This window comes from Drosophila ananassae, chromosome 3R, assembly GCF_017639315.1.
Source record: "Drosophila ananassae strain 14024-0371.13 chromosome 3R, ASM1763931v2, whole genome shotgun sequence".
Classification (NCBI taxonomy): Eukaryota; Metazoa; Arthropoda; class Insecta; order Diptera; family Drosophilidae; genus Drosophila; species Drosophila ananassae.
In genome coordinates this window covers 1,315,119-1,324,111 of record NC_057930.1, presented here as the reverse complement: position 1 = coordinate 1,324,111, position 8,993 = coordinate 1,315,119, and positions in this window count along the sequence as shown.

Here is an 8,993-nt window from a genome sequence, read left to right as displayed (position 1 = left end):
CGTGCTGGTTCCCCCGCCCCCCGCTGCTGCCCCCGCATGCCGCCTGCCCTTAATACCTTTCTCTTCTTCCGTATTTCTAAACACAGCAGCGCTGGCCCATCCGACGCTGCAGTGCTGACTTGCTTGTTCCAAGAGGCCAAGGAGATGAGGGAATGGCGAAGTTTCCCACAAAACATCTCTTTACATCGGAAGGGCTCCTACAAGGAGCTCCTTCATTCTGATGAGGGCAGACCCGTCGGCGGAATCCAATCCGGGACCAGGGACCAGGTCGAGATAATCAATGGGCAAGAGAGATCCTGAACGATTTTCAGCCGGCGAAGGCTGGTATTAGGCTGGATGCCAAGAAGCAGACAGGAGTAACAGTCTGCGCCAAGGGGATAGTACAGAGTAGAGGTGGAGAACTATCGATAGTCGGCGCCATCGATAGGCCGGCGATTGTTTTTCTTAAACCCTCGATAGTGTCGATAGTGCCATCGATAGTCACCGATACTATCGTCCGACATTGACATCTTTTTTTTCAAGGCATTTGGCAAGTTTTTGGGCGTCGGATATTTTTTGAAATATTTCCAAACATGTGAAATCTTACTCCTTTTTGAGTTACCCTGCTTATTGGGAACAAAATCCTTTTCAGATTCTGTGCTGGTGCAATCGCAGTCTTGCTTTTATGGACTTGGCACAATAGACTTTGCGGACCTCCGACGTATACCTTAAATTCGCCACTTTATCCATCAAAATACTTTTGTAGAATACATTAAGCATACCTTTTATTAAAAAGCGATCCATATTTAATAGTTCCTTCTTAATTGCCGTCAATTTTACACCCAAATTTTTCAATTTTTACACAAGCGAATATTGAAATTATTTTAGCGATGTGAGACGCCAGCTATCGAAGGCACCATCGATAGTGGCTGGGTCACTATCGAACGTGTCTGACACTATCGATTGCGGCTCGATAGCGGCCAACCATCGATAGTGTCGATAGCGCCATCGATAGTTCTCCACCTCTTGTACAGAGTGCGAGACGGCAGGGGCCGACCGTTGGTGGAGCGCCCCTAGCTAAGAAAAAGAAGGCGACCCCGAGGTGGAAGTTACTGTAGTGGAGAATCTAAAGGATGTCCCTGGCATTTTTGCAGATCAACCTCCACCACAGTAAGGTGGCATCCGCTGCCCTCCTGATCGACCTCGCTGAGAGTGGTGCTGATGTGGTCCTCAACCAACAACCTTGGATCCACGAAGAAAGGACTCTTAGTTTGGGGGCGTCAGAGTTCAGGCTTTGCACAGCTGATGTTTTTTCTTTTCAAATTGAACATTTTTTTTATTGATTCTTTTCTTAATTATGAGACTAACAATAAGTTACTATCTTAACATTAAATTGAACTAACAGTAAACAGTAAAACTTCGTCCGTAGAGCATTATGCGGCCACTACTTCGAAGTCGTAGTTAGAAAAAGTATAAAAGTTACCTGGAAATTTACCTGGATTACCTGGAATTTACCCATATTTTGTTTACCCAAAGTTAGTTAGTTTGCCAATGTTAATGAAAGTGCGTACACTAAGGCCATATTAAAGGAAGTACGTGCTATACTTTTTAGGTACTAGATCTGGGTCTGCTGTCTCAGATCGCTTTATGTTGTGTTTCTGCTCAGCTCGCTGGTTTGCTTGCTCCGGTCAGTCGGGCAATCTTACCGCTAATATTGGGGAATGTCCCCAAGATGGTCAGATGGTTATACACAGCGATCATCAGGACCAATCTTATTCTATGGTGTTGTGGTCTGGTGGCCCGCCCTGGACAACTCCACATGCAGGGAAACGTTCAGGAAGTCGCAGAGCATGGCGGAAGTCTGTATAACAGGCAGTCTACGCACTACGCCTAGTAATGCCCAAGACACTATCCTCGACCTACTACCAGTGGAACTGATGGGGGTAAAGACAGCCACTCTGGCCGCAATGAGACTGCGAGAGGCAAATCTATGGAGCAAGAATAGTTTCGGTCATTCCAGACTGGACCTACATCATTTCATGCCTGAAGGGGGTACGGATTACTGTGTGCCCATCGACCAACCCACCACTAACTACAAAATCTTAATCCCCTCGAGGGAGGGAATGGGATGCCCGGATACCGGGACCGGAGGGCTCCATTCATATCTACACAGATGGATCAAAACTTAACGGCCAGGTGGAGGCGGTTACTTTTGTGAGCATCTGAGCCTAAAGGAGTCCTTTAGGCTCCCCGACCACTGTAGTGTTTTCCAGGCTGAGGTTGTAGCCATTAAGGAAGCACTGAATCCCCAGCTCTAAGGGGCAATCGGGGTACAATATGTATCTTATCAGATAGTCAGGCAGCGCTCAAGGCACTTGACGGATTCTCATCCAACTCCAGGACAGTCCAATGACTTTCGCAGATCTCTCAACGAGATGGCTGAACAGCATGACATCTACCTCATTTGGGTTCCCGGTCACAGGGACCACGAGGGAAACTGTGCTGCAGATGAACTAACTAGGGCAGGGACTACCAACCCTCTCCTACCGGAGAAAGAACTTGTAGGCATACCCTTGGGGGAGTAACATCTCGGTGAAAACCCTTGCTCCAGCGGCAGCTCAAGTGGAAGCGAGGGGGTCTTCTATGTCCCCCTTGCATCACCGCCCTAACCTAACCTAACATAACTAATATTGCTTATTTCTGTTTTTGGTGTCATCTATTAGAGCTGGGTTATTAGGTCTTGGCACTAGGCCAAAGACTGCATTCTGGTTTCGCGTTCCTCAAGTCCATCGCTGGTTGGGTAAGTCATTTCGAACAAGACATGATTGGTTGCTCAACCTTGATAAGAACTCACGCCAGGTGGTTAGGCTGCACCAATAGCGATCACCAATAGTCCTTCTGTTTTGCAATCACTTCTTTGATAGGTAGAAGGTTTAAGTTGCGATGTATGTTTTCGTTGTTTTCGTGCCACGGCGTCCCGGTGATTGTTGTTAAGATCTTCGACTGAGCTCGCTGGACTATGTCAATATTGCTATTGCTGGCATTCCCCATAACTAGAAACCGTACATCCATATAGGTTTTAGTACCGATTTATACAGCAGGACTTTATATTCGAAGCTAAGGGAAGACCGAGCGTTGATATGCATAGGAGGCTGCTGGCTGGTCAATGTGATTGTCGAGTAGGAATTGAGCTAACTGAAGTTTATGCTGTGAAAAGCCGTTCGCGTTCCACGTTGTGAAACCAACATTCAACAACAATCAGTAGATTTTGGTTCCTCATTAAATCTTGCATAGTTGTGCGCAATAAACGACGTAAATTCCGTAAGGAATTCATAGCTTAGGATATCAGGATATCATAAGCTAGGATATCATAGCTTAAAAGTTTCTTTTTGGCTGTTCCGGCGAAGTGATGCTGCTGAGCATCATGTTCTTTGTATGCTGATTGCAGAAATTAACTTTTTGAGGCAGGGCCAGCCAGTCCCGATTTTTAAAGCGCTTGCGTATATCACATTTTTGTCAGAGTTTATGGGTCCTAGTGATGATCTGGCTGCAGTCGAGAAGAAAACTTCAGAGTTTGATCTGGGACTGTTTATTTTAGGTGCGGGCAGTAATTCCTCTCTGGTGTTTGAGACTTTTCAGCTCATTGTAGAATGGGCAAACCTCTATAGTTGGCAGTGCTGATTGCCACCGCAGTTGCCGCACTTTTTCGAGTTGCAGTCATCTTTGCTCGCTGGGCAGTGTGCGGAGTCATGAAGCTCTTCAAACACTACACACACCAGGCGCTGTGTACCAGTATGACCTTGTATGGCCATATTCTTGGCAGTTCGCACATTGTACCGCACAGCCGATGTGACAGGTAAAAAGCGAGCTTGTATTCTAGCAAAAAAGAACCTTAATATCATCTTGCAACCAAATTCTAGAAATTGACCAAGAATTCCAGAAACGTTGCCGCAGCTTTAGGGGGCTCAAGCGGCCCTCTTAGAATGTACTCGGCGTATATGGGCCACGTCTACGTTGGACCTCCTCCCACACACGCTGCTCAGACAGCTTTTACAGGAGAGAGGAGAAAGATCGGCATACTCATAGTATGCGACACCAACTCCCATCACCTTCAATGGGGAAGCACTGGCACAAACGAGAGGGGTGGGTCAATCTTCGAATTCATCCTAAGCTCTAAACTCCTAAAGGGTAACAAAGGCTCAGAGCCGTAGAGAAGTCCTTAACATAGCCATAGTCCTTAACTCGTACTTCTAGCTGACGCAGTCACCTGCTGAAGGGTCCTTGATAAGCACTCCTTTTCAGACCATCGCTACGTCGAGATAGCGGTAAACTTCGAAAACTTCACTAAGCTAGCAGTACACAATCCTAGGAACGCTAACTGGGAGCTTTCCAAAAAGATTCTAGACAGATCCCTAGGGGAACCTGCTGGGATTATTGAGAGTTATGCGGGACTGTTAATCTATATGGTAGAAACACTTATTGTAGCATGTTAGCATAAAGAAAATGGGCAGCAGCAGATCAATAAAACCACCTTGATGGACCTCGACACTAGCAACATTAAAGAAGAATGCACTTATGGACTTCAACCACGAGGCATGGGAGACGTATAAGGCTGAACTCAGGCGGTACAACAAGGAACTGCGAAAGGAAAAAAAGGTGCATGGGCTAGTTTCTGCACTAATATCCAGGGGATATCAAAAGCCTCTCGCCCAAAAAAGATCCTCTCATACACGGCCCCCAACGTAGGCTATAATAAGACTCCGGAGCGGTAGACTACGAAAAGCCAGGAATCCTTTGAGGCTCTTACCAATGCAAACTTCTCAGGTTGCTCCCGAGGACAGTACAACCCAGGAGATGCTTATGCAAGGATTCCAGGGCTCGCTTTTACTATCCTTAGTAATAGGAGGTCTTAGAAGGAAGGACATTCTTTAGATAATGTGGACTCTTAAGTCTCCATTTTTATCTTACCATAAACCCAGACGACATCTCATGCTCACAGTAGGCTTATAGGAAGGGCCGATCCACAGAGACAAGCCTTCACGAGATTACCATGATCGCTGAATTGCCTTTTTAGATATCGAAGGTATATAACAAAATTTAGCCAGGCTCAATCATCGATGCACAGACGGGACTTAGAGGGGAGAAATTCAGCAAACGCTGTGCGACCTTATAAAAGATAAGTTGGGGGTGCTTTTAGCATCGGCACATAAGAACGGGCTCTAACCCTGAGTGATAATGCAAAATACTTAGGCTTAACTCTAGACAGGAATCTGGAATGGAAGCTTAACACCGTAGATAGAGTAAATGAAGCGGCAATTGCTCCCTACACCTTCCGCAAAGCGGTCGGCCTGAAATGGGGAATTTCCCCACAGTGCATGGCGGAGGTCTGCATCACAGGTAGGCTGCGTATCCCCAGCGACGCTCTAGACTTCATCCTACCCTCTAACAGTGGAAATTATGAGCCACAACGGCCACAGCTCAACGACCAGGTGAGAGGCTGTTTCTTTTGGGGGACTTTCTGTGGAATAGATTTTGCGATCTGACAAATTTCAGGAATTTTTCCTATAGCATCCATATAACTGAACAATCGGAAATTACACAACTTTGGTGTTTTTAATGATATATTATTCGGAGTTAATACAGATTCCATTTGGGGTCAAATAATTCGATCTACCAAATTTCATAAAGATCGCCCTACTTAACCCTATGTATGCTTTTTTATTGGGTATATTTTGCACTTTAATTATTATTTTTTTATTATCTTTTTAGTCAAATATTCTAATACTGCGTGCTTTTATTTTGGTATTTTTTCTATTTTTATACCCTTGTAGAGGGTTGAAACATTGCACACATCCCTCTTTTGTTTGCTGGCAGTATATAAGTCGGAACGGCCGGGATCGGTCGACTATTTTCTATAGCTGTCATATAACTGGTTGATCGGATAACTTTAAGTTAGAGGTTTGGAACTTTCCACACATTTTCCCAATGAAAATGAAAATTTTATGAACAATTTCGTAAGGATAGGCTAACTTATCCTATAGCTGTCGGAATTTTCATAACATTAGTGTTTTTTAAGTAAGAAAAATGGGACTATTCGATTTGCTAAATTTCATAAGGATCAGCCGATTATATCCTATAGCTGTCATATAACTGAACGATCGGGAATGGCCCAGCCTTGCTATTTTTAAAGATGCTTGGGGCTGTTTCCAACATTTTAAATAGAAAATTGATTCGATGGTGAAATTCTCATAAGGATATATATGTATAAAAATATATGCTGCTACCTAATTTTAAGGGTATATAGACTTCGGCTCCGACCGAAGTTAGCATTCCTTTCTTGTTATTTTTATTTTCTGTTGTTTTAATTAGGTAAAAATTTTATAGGCAAATATTCTTTTTTGCACTTTTATTTCAAAATATTTTTTTTTGTTATTTTTTTTATTTTATTCGCTTATGTCGGGTTGGGTGTCAGTTATTATAATAACAATCTGTCGGGTCAAGCAGCCGCAGGAAAATCTGGCCGGAAATAGTTTACTGAAAGAAACACCTGTGAAGTCACTAGGTTCTACCCCCCGTTGGGCGCCGTTCTTATGTCTCTCCGTCCATTGACGCTCGCTCTTTATGTCTCTCTTCGCGTCGCCAGCTCTCGTGCATTCGATCGACACCTGCATCTGCCGTCATGCGCTTTCTTTGGCTAGCTCGGTCTAGCTTGGGGTATCTCGGTCTTCATTCGATCTTCAACCCATCAAACCAAGCACAAATTTGTAATAAACAAAGTCATCAAGTTCAAATAAATTGCTCTTATAAATATAAATCAAACCCAAATTGTATTTATTAAAAACCTGGGAAAATATTAAGTTGAATTATTTTCTTATGAAAATTTGAGCTGCGCGTTTTAAAATATATAGAAAATTAAAACATTAAAAAACATTATTTGGTTTGTGATTTGTGCACGAAATATTAACATCTATTGACATTTATAACCATATTGCATCCGTTGTTCGCTGATTGTTACAATCGCTCATACATATATTACCCCGTTATATACAAGTTGCACAGTGGGTCGTGAGCTAGCAATAGGTAAACGAACTAAATTAAATTTTTGGTTGCGAAAATGAATCCGTTTGTCGCGTGTGGCTTTCCTGGAAGAATCTCTTTTTGAGTCAAAGTGCTGTTGTCCTTTTTGAAAATCTTCAAGGATTGCGGACCTTTATGAAAGCGGTGGAGACATTTTCGGATGTAATGATAAATGTGCGGCTTAGCGAATTTGAAGGCATCGTCGCGGATTTCCTAGTTTAATGTTGCGGAACTCAGGAGCGATCTGCGCGTCAACTTCAATTATGCGGCGAGGGAGGCACGATTCATCCTGGATTAATCAATCCTGCAGATTGCTAGCTGCATCATAATTTGAGTGCTGTTGCAGAAGGTTTATAATACCATACAGTTTAAGTGCAAATATATGCAGGCTGACTCGGATTTCTTGGCTTCCATTCCAACGTGGGAGTACATCGCCAGTTTCCTTGAGCAGAGATGCCGGACATTGAAGAGAATGGATTTGCCGACGACGTCATGGTAACTCTGTATTTATGATTACAAACTCGTCCGCATGCATGATATATGGTGGCCATTCTCACATAATAAACTTCTGCCCAAGGTTTTTAAGTTTCCGCGGCTTCCGAGGCTTTCGCGTCCAACGATGTTTCTCGTTTAAGCGGCCTTTTGGTGGCAGCTCGCCAGCAGGTATTCAAGGCCAACACCCCTTTTCGGAGGTTTTCGCATCCAACGATGTTTCTCGTTCAGCGGCCTCTGCCGTCAATTATTTTTGATGTTGTCGCCAAGAATCTTTTTGGTGATGCGGTGCTGCTAGCCACTGCCACTATTCTAGTCACTACTCTAGTCTATTGCCGAGCGCTGCTCGATTCTGGCTCGCAGGTACACCAAGTCACTTCAAGATTGGCGAACCAGATGCAGTTTCGGAAGATATGGTCTCCGGTGTCTGTATCCGGTATTCTGTGCAAGCCTGCTTCCAATTCACAATGCTCGGACTACTTGGCGCAATTAACTGCGATCGTAGCCGTCAACATCCGTAACCCCAATTTTACCCAAGCTAGCGGATCCTCATTTTTATCAGCCTGGATTATTTTTTGTTAGCTACCTTAGCTCCAATTGGCTTAGGACGAGGTCGAAGGATTTCCAGTGGGATCCGAAATCTTTTTCAAACTTCACGAAGACGTTAGGACTGGCTTGGGATCCTTCCACTGATCAGCGGCTGTTTTTTTTGCTGCTCTTCAGTCCACGTCGAAACCTATCCTATACCTTCGGTCTTATCTTCAATAGCGCGGTTGCACGATCCTCTTGGCTTAGTTGGTCCAGTCGTTACTAAGGCGAAAATATTCTTGCAGAAGTTGTGCCAGCAGCAGCTTTCTTAAGATGAAAGCTTGGCTTCTGTGACTACGTAGTTTCCAAGTCGCCAGGAGCTGAAACCCGACTCCTATGTGCGAAGTCTCGTTTATTGCCTCTTTTTGCCATTAACTGTGCCGAAGTTAGAGCTGGCTGGAGCGGAGTTGTTGGCGAGAATGATGGCAGCGGTTCTCAAATTTGTAATCAACAAAATCATCAAGTTCAAATATATTACTTTTATTAATTAAATCAAACCGAATTTGTATTTATTAAAAAACTGGAATTCTGAACGTTAATTACAGCTACCAAAAAACGTTCGGTAACTTAAAACCTACGGTTCCTAAAATGTTTATTCCTCCCTTGTAGGGAAGTAAGGGAGGGAATAGGGTAGGGAAACCGTTACTTCCTTATAAGTAAGTAAACGGTGAAAGAAACCACATAATCCACAATAGAAATAGATCGACGTTGACTTGTCAATATTTCCAAGCTGTGAATCATTATTTATATTTTTACCAAATTTTATTAAATACTTTGAATTCAGAAGTGACAAACATGTATCAACATGTGCTCTTCACTGTATGTTGATACATTGGTACTCTTCATTTAGGGTACTA